The sequence below is a fragment of the Rattus norvegicus genome, chromosome 3, assembly GCF_036323735.1.
Source record: "Rattus norvegicus strain BN/NHsdMcwi chromosome 3, GRCr8, whole genome shotgun sequence".
In the NCBI taxonomy this organism is placed as follows: Eukaryota; Metazoa; Chordata; class Mammalia; order Rodentia; family Muridae; genus Rattus; species Rattus norvegicus.
Genome location: NC_086021.1, coordinates 97,816,830 through 97,829,217, shown reverse-complemented (window position 1 = coordinate 97,829,217; position 12,388 = coordinate 97,816,830). Strand labels below are relative to the sequence as shown.

The following is a 12,388-nucleotide window of genomic DNA, read 5'->3' as shown; positions in this document are numbered from 1 at the left end:
CATCCTACCTCTACCTTTTAACTTCTGAGGTTACAAGCCGGTAACACATCCCAGGATGTGTGTGCGCGCGTGCGCGCATGTGTGCATGTGTGCGTGCGTGCGTGTGTGCACATGTGCGCATGTGTAGGTTTGAGTATAATCTCAGCTATTATTACTCAGGAGGTACTGTGATTCTTGACTGCTTTCTAAGCCGTGTCCTTCAGCTACATCTAGATTTTGTGAAGTCCTTCCAGCAATTCAGGTGATTCCTTTTTGCCCAACAGAAGATTTAGTTTTTCTATCGCTTGTGACTAAGAGTCCTGACCGTTAGCATCATTGGTTGTCATAATAAAGGGGTTGTTTTGTTTGTTTGTTTTTGCTTGTTTGTGTTTTGAGGCAGAATCTCACATAGTAGCCCCTTGGCTGGCCTGCAACTCATTGAGATCCACCTGCCTCTGCCTCCGAAATACTGGTGTTAAAGGCACACATCACCATGCCTAGCTCATTCATTCATTCACGACTCTTTTAGAAGTTTATTAGTTACCATATGGAACTGAATCCTCATAAACTTTATGTAGTAACAGCTTTCATTCTGTTGGGGAAAGGAAGAAGGATTGAGTTACTGCTCTTACATACATAAACTGTTTGGAATTTTATTGCTGGCTAATTCCTTCCCTGGTAAAATTCTGTCGTCTTCTCTTAAGCTTCATGTGATTCCTAGGGAAGTCTTGAGAATGCTAACAAAGATATACTATTAAGTATCAGAAATCTAAGTCTTCAGGAAAGGGCAGCTGACTTCCTTAGATGGGGTTCTACCCATTTAATGGTTGCTAGAGTTCTGGTAAAACTCCAACCCCCAAACTTCATAATATAATATTGAAATATTTGAGATAAAGCAGAAGTTAACAAAACAGATCTCTCTCTTGGATAACCAAGAAGTGAAGCTGAAGCTTGTTTTAGAAATTAGAGTTATTTATCAGCTACAGTTTTTACCAAAATAGACATTTTTGAAAGTGTGTCAAGTTGATTTTGTAAAACAAACAGGGGTTGGGGATTTAGCTCAGTGGTAGAGCGCTTGCCTAGCAAGCGCAAAGCCCTGGGTTCGGTCCCCAGCTCCGGAAAAAAACAAAACAAAACAATAAAACAAACAGAAAAACAAACACCCCCCCCCAAAAAAACCCTCCTAGCTTATGAATGACCAGTGACTTAAACTTAAATTTCATTACGTTTTCCTTATGACTCTGAGACCTATACCAGATACATTGCAGAGAGGTCTGTGTGATGAAAAGGTGAATGGACAGAAGGAAGAGGAGAACTGGAGTGTTTAGATCAAGGAGGACATTTAGAAATGTTGATTTCTTTTTTTTAAAATTAATTTATTTATTATATATAAGTACACTATAGCTGTCTTCAGACACACCAGAAGAGGGCATCGGATCTCAGTTACAGATGGTTGTGAGCCACCATGTGATTGCTGAGAATTGAACTCAGGACCTCTGGAAGAGCAGTCGGGGCTCTTAACCGCTGAGCCATCTCTCCAGCCCGAAATGTTGATTTCTTTTTTTTTTTTTTTTTTTTTTTTTGGTTCTTTTTTTCCGGAGCTGGGGACCGAACCCAGGGCCTTGCACTTCCTAGGCAAGCGCTCTACCACTGAGCTAAATCCCCAACCCAAAATGTTGATTTCTTAATCTCCTGTGCTAGTTTGTGAACATTAAGAGAAATAGGTGGCATTCAGGCAGAAGGGATGAGATGGTTCTTGCTGTCCTGTGTAGTTAGTGTTAGCGGCAGTGGTTAGCTGGTTTTAGGTGTGGGCCTGAGAGAGATGAGCATCTGCTTTTGTGCTTCTTCTGAGTGGTGGGAAGGAGAGACTGGCACTGCTTCCCAGGGACAGAGCTTAAACATAGCCCACATATCCATCCTCACTGCTCTCCTTCTGTTTCCTCTAAGAATCGTGTGTTTCCAGTTTGTTTTTTTGTATGACAGAGTCTCTCTCTGTAGCCCAGGCTGGCCTTGCACTCAAAGTAGTCCTCCTGTCCCCACTTTCTGACTGCTTGGAATATAGGTATAAACTACCACACTCAGGCAACTTGAACTATCGTGAGTCCCACAGCCCAGGCTACAGTATGAGACTGTCTCAAAAAAAAAAAGAAAAAAAAAGAAAAAAAAAGAAAAAAAAAGTGTATAGCTTTTAGCTAAGTATCATAGAATAGTGTACTTTTAAATCCCAGAGGCTAAGAAGGAAGCTAAATTTGAGGATATCTTGGGTTATATAGGGGGTCTCAGTATATTGAGACCCTACCTAAAAATAAATAAGTATGGAAGGAAGGAGGGAAGGAAGGAGGGAAGGAGGGAAGGAGGGAAGGAGGGAAGGAAGGAGGGAGGGAGGGAAGGAAGGAAGGAAGGAGGGAAGGGGGGAAGGAGGGAGGGAAGGGGGAAGGAAAGAGGGAAGGAAGGAGGGAAGGAAGGAGGGAAGGAAGGAAGGAGGGAAGGAAGGAAGGAGGGAAGAAAGGAAGGAGGGAAGGAAGGAGGGAAGGAAGGAGGGAAGGAGGGAAGGAGGGAAGGGGGGAAGGAAGGAGGGAAGGAGGGAAGGAAGGAAGCCATGGTGGTTATAGGAGTTGCTTGACAGATAAGCTTTGATTCATTGAGAAAGGTGTTTCTTTACAACTATGACATGACACTGTCGTGTCTGAGCCCCCATTTAGATCATGTTTATGAGGGGGCAGACCCAGCTGTCTTCCTTCTGTCCCTTATAGGAATAAGTCGGGAGGAGGAGTTCTAATACTAACTTGGCTTTCCTTGGGCCTAATATTAAAGTTCAAACAAAATGTTTCAAAAGAACTCTTTTATATCTTGTAAATTAGAAAGTTTGTGGTTTCCTGTTCCCCTTTTAATATTTGTTGTGGGGTATTCACCAGAGAAGACATGGATTTAAACCAATAGAAAGTCTTTATTAGCTGGCTGCGACTACACTGGGTGTTCAGGACCCCAGGATAGCCCTGAGTGTTTCTCAGGGTGAGCTTTTTTTTTTTTTTTTTTTTTTTTTTTTTTTTTTTTTTTTTAATAAGCTAGCTTGTAAGATTCTCAGCTTGCTAACTCTTTTTTTTGATTTATTCATTTATTATATATAAGTACACTGTAGCTGTCTTCAGATACACAGAAGAGGGCATCCGATCTCTTTACAGATGGTTGTGAGCCACCATGTGGGTGCTGGGAATTGAACTCAGGACCTCTGGAAGAGTAGTCAGGTGCTCTTAACCGCTGAGCCATCTCTCCCACCCTCAGGGTGCGCTTTTAAGGAGAAAAACCATGTTCTATGTTGAGATACTTCAGTTAACAAGAACAGATAGCCAGAAGCAGAACTACGGAAGCCCAAAAGCAAAGTTAGTGCATTTAGAACTGTGGACTTCGATGGATTAGACCTTTGTTTTATTGTCACGTGATGCTGTCTGCATGCTGAATTTTATAGCCTGACTCATGGAGTCAGTCATACTAAGTAAGTCTGGGGTCCTACTAAGGGCTGGTGCCCTTTTACAATTTTGCTGCCAATTGGGGAAAATACTAATTGTTTTTATATTTTTATTTTATATTTCATGTTTTTTGAGAATTTACTTTGTGTCTGTTTCTGTACTAAGTGCTGGGATGGATTTTAAGAAACTGTCAAGTGCTTTGTCCTCAGAGAGTATGCAACGAATGGAAAGACATTTGGCAACAAGTCCAGAACCCCAACTGAAAATGACTTGAAGTAAAGACAGATATAACAGATGGGATCTAACTGGTCTATGTACCAAAACAGCGCATGGTAGTAGACACAGCCTTGATCAAATAGGGTCAGTAGTGTCACGTGACATCTGCATCTGGTTTCCTGTTTTATCCTGAGGCTGGCCAGATTTGGGGCTGACATCTTGAGCATAATAATGATGATAGAGAAAGAGACTGAATTTTTCCTACTTGAAGCCAAACTACTTAAACATGTTTTGTTGTTGTTACTGTTTTTTTTAAATAAAGATCTATTTATTTTATATATATGAACACACTGTAGCTGTCTTCAGACACACCAGAAGAGGGCATCAGATCCCAGTACAGATGGTTGTGAGTCACCATGTGGTTGCTGAGAATTACACTCTGGACCACTTGAAGGGCAGTCAGTGCTCTTAACCGCTGAGCCATCTCTCCAGCCCATCTTTCGTTGTTGTTGTTGTTGTTGTTGTTGTTGTTGTTGTTGAAATAGGATTGCATGTTACCCTGGTTAGCCTTAAATTTACTACATGTTCAACACACACACACACACACACACACACACCCTGGGCTCCCCCTAGGAGAGAGAACATGTGATATTTGTCTTCTTGCCTTCCTGTTTTCCTTACCCTCACAACCCAGTTCCAGGCTTGATTTGTATGACAAGATTACTGAATTGAGGTTGACGCACAATGAAATCAGACAGAGGGGCTGAGTTACAGTTTACTTTAGGGACAATGTAAATTATGGCCAGAGGGTAGCTGTGGCAGATCGTGTTTTACACAGACAGCAGTGCCAGTATTCCGATGTTGTTTTCCCTTTTACATATTCATCTTACTACATTCAAAATACAAAGGATGTTCCTGTTCTTTCGGATCTAGGATGGACACATTTTGTCCCCTTAGAAATCCAGACCCTTTCTTCAATGGACAAAATCTTTATTTGCTAAAGATGAGCTTTGTTCTATCTCAGACATTCAGCGGGACAAGCACTGGAGATCCTGCATTTGCCTTTGGTTGTTATCCCATCAGGATAGCCCATTAAGTGCAATGGATGGCAACGGAAGGACATTTATTTGGCAAACGATAGAGAAGGGAAGAAGACACTTTTCTGATATTTTCACGGAGGAATTTGATGACATAGTTGAGTTATAAATAAACAGATTAATGTGTTTAAATGCCTTAAATCACTCTTAAATTTTTCCTTGTTTTGCATCATGTTAACAAGATTTTAGGGATAGCTAAAAGAGTAGATGGGAAATTCTGTTGTGGGTTGAAGATCCTTCAAAGGCTTCACCCGCTAATGGGAAGAGTGTTTCAGGCAATGGACAGGCAAACATGGGCCAGCTAACACAGTGTGAGACTCTGTGTCCTGTGGTTACCATTCTTTCTCTTAGGGGGGGTATGATTTACAGGCAGCTCTGTAGGGTGTGCATCTTTGTTTTGCTGGGTTTCTGTGAAAAATGGCATCCAAGAAATAGTAAGTGGCCTTAGGTGGTAATCTAGAGTTTACATGATGCTACACTAGGTTAGCCAGCAGTGAGGATTACTTTTGGCCAACCGCTCTATTTTTGGTAAGAGATTACTGCTGTATTTATTGGGGTTTTGTTGTTGTTGATCCATTACAGATACCGACTGATTCTAGCCAAATTCTTGTCATCATTGGTGCTAAAGGCTCTTTGACCAAAAAGCACCTGTTCTGAAAGGCTCTGTGCTCAGTGACTGATGCTCCTCTCTTCCAAAGCACTCTTCAGGTCTTTTCTTTCTTTTTCTGAAGTACCTTTAAGCATCTCTGCATGGCAACTCACTCTCTTCTATCCTGCCTCCTTCTGCCTTGCTGAATGCTAGACTTCCCAGCTCAGAACTGTAAGAAGGAGCTTTATTTCAGAGTAGAAAGAGGCCCCCATATGTGGCCTATTATATCCATATCAACTTGCTTACCCTTTTCAAACAGCTATTGTCTTTTAATAGGGTCCTGCCTGGCAGGGGGAGTCCTTAATTCCTGCCATGTAAGAATGGACAGCTTGAGTTACAGCAAGCTGCAGTTTGGTCCTCTGATCAAAAGGCCTCTGTTGTTTTTAGAGGGTTTTTCTCCCTCTCTCTCTCTTTCTTTTTCTATATCCTGGAGTAATAATTCAGCACAGCAAGGTCATTACAGGCTTTGAATTGAGAACTGAGAGTGTTAAATTACTGACCTAGAATAAAAGAGATCTGGGGGGGCTCTCAAGAAAGATAAAGGGATCCCAGCTAGAAAACTGCAAAGCCAAGCAACCTCACTTCTTAACAATATTATTTTTTTAATCCTCTCTGTCTCCACAAGTCTTTTCTGGGACAAGAAAAGATCTCCTGCCAGAGAAACTAGGTCAAGAACTCAGTGATATCTCCTGAGAGATGGGGCCTAGGTGCTGGCAGTCCCTGGGTGCCTCTCTCCTCTTTGGTCTGTCTTTCCATTGTGTCAGTATTTCCCTCTCTCCCGCCTTACGCACTGTCTTCATCTATTTCTGCTGCCCGGGCAGAATGCTGATGACTGGGGAAACGATAACTGAGCAGTGGGAGTTGACTTGGCTTCTAGCTCTGGCTGGTAAGTCTAAGACTGAGGGCTCTATCCACTGGGGCTTTTGCTGCATTGTAACAAGGTGAAGATGCCACAGTGGAGAGACAGAGAGATAAGGACAGCGATGATGGCCCCGATCACTGATGACAGCAGAGTCCTTATGACCTAATTATAATTATCTCCTTCACTTTCCACCTCTCTATGGTGTTATATGGTAATTAAACTTCAACATAAGCCTGGGGTGGGCAGCACAGTGAAACTATAGCACTCCCTTAGCCAACAAATTAGCTTTTGTTACTACATCACAACATTCCAGATGAAAGATAGTAGTGTCCCATGAAGGGATTTGGAGTATATAAAAATATGCCATTTAGTCCCCCCCCAAATTTAAGGTTTTTATTACATTTATTTATTTGAATGAAGGCATGCATATGTGGCATGTGTGTGTGTGTGTGTGTGTGTGTGTGTGTGTGTGTGTGTGTAGAGATCAGAAGACAGTTTGTGGGAGTCAGTTCTCTCTAAAGTGTAGATCTTGGGGTTCAAACTCAGTCATCGGACTTAGCGACAAGTACCTTTACACAGAGTCGTATTAATGCCCTGTCCCTGTCAACAAATATTTTTAAAATATTTTACCATCTCATTATAAAGCTACTTCAACAGCTAAATATTTTAATTCACATCTGTAATCTCTGCATATAGGAGGCTAAGGCAGGGAAATTACCATGTATTCAAGGCCAGCCTAGGAAATAACATATGACCCTCCTCAGAAATAAAAAATGAAAAAATATATAATGTTGTAATGATAGTTCTCCCATACTTTGACAAGAAAAGAAATATCCCATTGTGAACCCCATCTTATTCTATACTAGGTCTTCTGAAGAAAATTGCTTTTATTTTTTCATACCTTGCCAAAGCTATCATCTCTTATGTGTCCATTTTTAAAGTTATCTCTTACAGCCAGATACCATGTAGATTCTTGAAAAGTACTCATGTCCTAAAACTAATATTTTTAGAAAAGTCAAACTTTCATAGATTTTATGCACAACAAACTAATAATGTAAAATCTTAGAAATTAAAAAAATAATTGAGCCTAGCATGGAGAAGAGGAAGTGGGTACACCAAGTTTTACCCATAACAAAGGACAATTGAAACCTTCTGGGAGAGGCACAATTGGTTCTACAGTGAGTGACACTGGATTTATCAGTGACACTAAAGGGCAGGCCCATGCTCAAGAATTGTTGGCCAACACAAAATGGACTGTGTTTTTGGTGTGTGTGTTTGTCTTTTTGGTTTTAGATTTGTTTGCCTGCTTGCCTTTTAGAGAGAGAAAGAATGTGAAGTTGGCTGAGTAGAAAGGTGAGGGGAATCTGAAGGAAGGATCAAAATATACTATATGAAAAAGATTTTTTTAAAAACCAATAATAAAATGTAATTGAAGACTGGGTGGTGGTATCTCAACACCTTTAATTCCAGCACTTGTGAGACAGAGGCGGGAGGATCCCTGGGAGTTCAAGACCAGTCTGGTCTACAGAGCAAGTTCCAGGACAGCCAGAGCTGCACGGAGAAAACCAGTCTCAGGGGCTGGGGGTGGGGAATTGAGACACAAAACTCTACACATCGGGCCTAAACCATACAGATTAGGAAGTAGTAAGATTTGGCTTGGCTATTCTCTCCGGTATGTGAATGTGAGCATTTCATCCTCCTGCCTCCACATCTTAAATGCTGAGGGTTAGATCCATGAACACCACCCTTTATTTTGGGATGGTAGAGATTGGACCCAGGGTTTTTTGCACGCTAAACAGTCACACTACCAACTGAGCTACCTCCCAGCCCGACATAGTCATTTCCATTCCAGATCTGTTCTAACATGTGCGTGGTTAGCATTGACGACTCCGTTGGTAAAGTGCTGCCTCTGTGAGCATGAAGACCTGCACTCGTGTAAGCTTCGGTTTACAACCCACTTTATGTAGCTTCTGAAATGCTTCAACCTCTCCTCTAGCCCACTGACCAGAGGTAGGGGAGAAAGACAGTTAATAGGAAAAGGGTTGTAGACCTGTTTAAAAATAGTTCTTTGGGGCAATTCCACTCTTCCTTGTCAGGATACCAGCAGTACAATTCAGTAGTGAACACCAAACACAAAACAGTAAGGCTCTGCTGAATCTGCATGCAGCTAGAGTCGGCGAATACCACGAAAAGTTCTTTATGCGTATTTCTCGACAAAGTGGAGACCAGTGGAGACCAGAGAAGAATTGAAGCGTGTACAGTATAGCAATGCAAGAGCCTCTCACTGTTTGTGGGGTTCCATTTATATTCTTTCTAAACATCACACACCCTCCCAAGTGTCTGTTTTAAGCAAAATATCAAATATCCTCTCACAAGACAGCTTCCAGAAAAACATCACGTCGTGACACAACTGAGTTGTTAAGAAACCAGAAATTTCTACTTTACCTAAAAATAAATTAAAAAAAAATAAATTAAAAATAAATTAAAAAAAAATAAGGGCTGGGGATTTAGCTCAGTGGTAGAGCGCTTACCTAGGAAGCGCAAGGCCCTGAGTTCGGTCCCCAGCTCCGAAAAAAAGAACCAAAAAAAAAAAAAAAAAAACGGGCTGGAGAGATGGCTCAGCGGTTAAGAGCACCCGACTGCTCTTCCAGAGGTCATGAGTTCAATTCCCAGCAACCACATGGTGGCTCACAACCATCTGTAAAGAGATTCAATTCCCTCTTCTGGTGTATCTGAAGACAGCTACAGTGTACTTATATATAATAAATAAATAAATCTTTAAAAAAAAAATAAAAGCCCAGAATGGTGCCCAGCTGAAACCCTAGCACTGAAAAGGCAGAAATCAGGAAGCCTGCGTGGCTTCTGGCAGCCAGTCTTGCTGTATCACGGAGCTCCAGGTTCTGTCTTCGTTCCTGATAACGGTGTCCTCAGAAGTGAGACTGCTAGCTTACTCAGTGCTTCTACCAGTGGTTTGTTTTCTTAGATGTGTTTATGCATATTACTATTTGCATGAATTGCCTGCCACTTGTCTTTTAATCCCTTACCTAAGGAGATCTTTTTGTTAAGGTTGGTAGGAAAATAGTTTTCTTTTGCTTTTCTGTGCTGTGAATTAAACTCTGAACATTGTGTGCGTTAGAAAAGTTGCACCTATGAGCTCTTTCCAGTGCTGAGAAGTAGCCATCCTTGTGGATTTCATGAGATTTGCTATCTATGCGCGCTCTCTGGTGTTATTGAGACAGGGACTTGTAGCCCAGGCTGGTCTGGGACATCTTAAATAGCTAGGAGTCCACAGTTCATCCTTCTCCTATGTGCTTGCCTTGAATGCTTGTCGCAGCCACAGCAGAGTGTGGGGAATGCCCAGGCTGCTGACATGGCAGAGTTATGATCAAGGCTTCCAAGCCTGGCAGCTTGAGTTTAATCTGCTGAACCCGCAATGGACTTGAGCTTGGAAAGGTAAAACAACACACACACAAAGGAGCTTTAACCAACATCTGAAAAATGGGTGCTTGAAAGATGCATACGGTTATTAGTGGCTTTAGGATGTAAGTATAGGTCGCCCCTGAAAGAAATTGTTGTGGAAGTGAGACTAAGTCTGGGGCCAATAAGCACAAAATAACAAAAAGAAGATAACCCTAGCCACAGCAGGAGCTGAGTGATTCAGGAGAAGTATGATATCCAAGAAGTATGATCCACAGGTTCAGATGATACCCAGGAAGGAAAGATTGGACTCAGCACAGCCCACCTTTCCACTTTATTGCCATTTTGAATGATGACTTATTATCGCTTCTCGGCCTTTTGGCTAAGATCAAGTGTTGAATGATGACTTATATCTAACATGATCTGATCTATTACTAATACATTCATGTGAGGATTTTTTCATACATGTATTATCATGTAATCTTGATAAGAACAAAAGATGATGGTTTGAGAATGACTAGACTTTGAACCAAGAAATCTGACAATTTAATACTTTTAGGGGTTTTATTGTTGTTTTAACTAACTTATTTATTCATTTTACATTCCGATTGCTATCCTCCCTCCTAGTCCCCCCTCACATATCCCTCCCCCATCGTCCTTCCTCTTCTCCTCTTAGAGGGTAGAGCCTCCCGCTGCTTTGCCATATCTCACCATCCTGGCACATCAAGTCTCTGCCAGGGCTAGGCATATCCTCTCCCACTGAGGCCAGACAAGGCAGTTGGGGAATGAATTCCACAGACAGGCAAAAGTTTTAGGGATAGTCCCCTCCAGTTGTTGGGGGACCCACATGAAGACTAAACTGCACATTGCTACATATGAGCAGGGGGCCTAGGTCCAGCCCATGGTCCTAGGAATAGCTCTTTGGATGGTGGTTCAGTCTCTGAGATCCCCCAAGGGTCCATGTTAGTTGACTCTGTTGACCTTCCTATGGATTTTCTATCTCCTCCAGGGCCCTCAATTCTTCCCCCAACTCTTCTATAGGAGTCCCTGAGCTCTGTCCAATGTTTAGCAGTGGGACTCTGCATCTGTTTTTGTCAATTGGTGGATGGAGCCTCTCAGAGGACAGTCATGCTAGTCTCCTATCTACAGGCACAACAGAGTATTATCAATAGTTTCAGGGATTGGTGTTTGTTCATGAGATGGGTCTCAAGTTGGACCAGCCAGTTGGGCATTCCCCCAGTCTCTGCTCCACCCCCACCCCTGTATTTCTTGTACACAGGATAGACTTTGAAAGTTTTGTGGGTGGGTTGGTGTCCCCATCTCTCTAATGGGGTTCCCACCTGGCTACAGGAGGTGGCCTTTTCAGGTTCCATATACTCACTGCTGTTTTGGTTTCTTGAGACAGGGTTTCTCTGTGTAGCCTTGGCTATCTTGAAACTTGCTTTGTAGACCAGGTTGTCCTTGAACTCAGAGATCTGCCTCTACCTTCAGAGCTTGGGTCAAAGGTGTAGACCACTATGCCAGGCTTACTTCTAGTTTTTAAACAGGCTGTTACTGAGGAAGTGGCTTTATAATATCTTAGAGCCTCATACAAATAATATTGGAGGGCCAGCTAGTCAGCTTATTGCAGTGTTTCAACTTGTGTGTTGCAACCCCTTTGGAAGTTGAATAACACTTTCACAGGGGTTGCCTAAGATCATCAGAGCACACAGATATTTACATTATGATTAAAAACAGCAAAATAACAATTATGAAGCTGCAACAAAAATAATCTTATGGTTAGAGGTCACCACAACATGAGGAACTGTATAAGCGTCACGGCATAAGGACAGTTGGAAATCACTGGCTTTGTGGGTAAAGGTGTCTGCTGTCAAGCTTGATCTGATTTTAATCCCTGGAACCAATATGGTAAAAGGAAAGAACTGACTCCAAATAGCTGTCTTCTTACTTTCACAGTGCACTGTAAAACACACACCCCTCCATACACAAATACCTGTAGTACTGGATTTTCAGTGGAATTTTTAGATGATACTAATGGAAATAATGGGAGTCTTTTGGGAGTTTATAGTAAGAACAAAACGATAATCTAAAATGACCTAAAAGTTACAGGTACAGACACAAAAGAAATAAAATGAAATTCGCCTTAAGATATTCTGGACGTGGAGAAGTGGACTGTAATGATCCCAGCTCTCAGGAGACTGAAGCAATGGGTTCTCAGGTTTCCCTGAGCCTGGGCTGTGTAGCAAAAACCTGTCTCAGAACAACTGTGCTCAGGAACGAGGGTGCAGCTCAGTGCTGGAGTGCTTCTCTGGCATGTGTGAGGCTCTGGTTAATTTCTAGCACATCCAAAGAAAAGGAAAGGGTTTTAGTGCAGAACAGATGTGCAGCGTCAAGGCAGAAGCAAAGACTGTGTTAGCAGTGAGCTGAAGAAGCTAAAGATGGAACAGGAAAGAAGGAAATTAGATGCAAAGTAGGTGCTCTGGTAGGAAACTAGAGAAAAGCTGCTATGAGGTCTGGCTGAGAAGAATCCCATCAGAGGGAAATGGAGGATTTGCAGATGTCTGAAGAGATCCTCACCTGCAACACTAAACATAGACACGGAGAGCTGGTGACAAGAGAGATGTGTGTGTGTTAAGGACAGAATGCAGAGAAGAGGTGACAGGGTTAAAAGGTGTGCAAGACTTGCACAGCAGAGAGTGTG

The 12,388-nt window shown here is 42.2% G+C and overlaps 1 protein-coding gene and 1 pseudogene across 8 annotated transcripts in view; both read left to right on the top strand.

Annotated features, from left to right (window-relative positions):
• The window catches only part of Cstpp1 (centriolar satellite-associated tubulin polyglutamylase complex regulator 1), a 167,909-nt gene that overhangs the window by 42,867 nt on the left and 112,654 nt on the right, over positions 1–12,388 (top strand). The window lies entirely within an intron of this gene.
• LOC120102116 (U2 spliceosomal RNA) lies at positions 10,050–10,207 on the top strand (annotated as a pseudogene).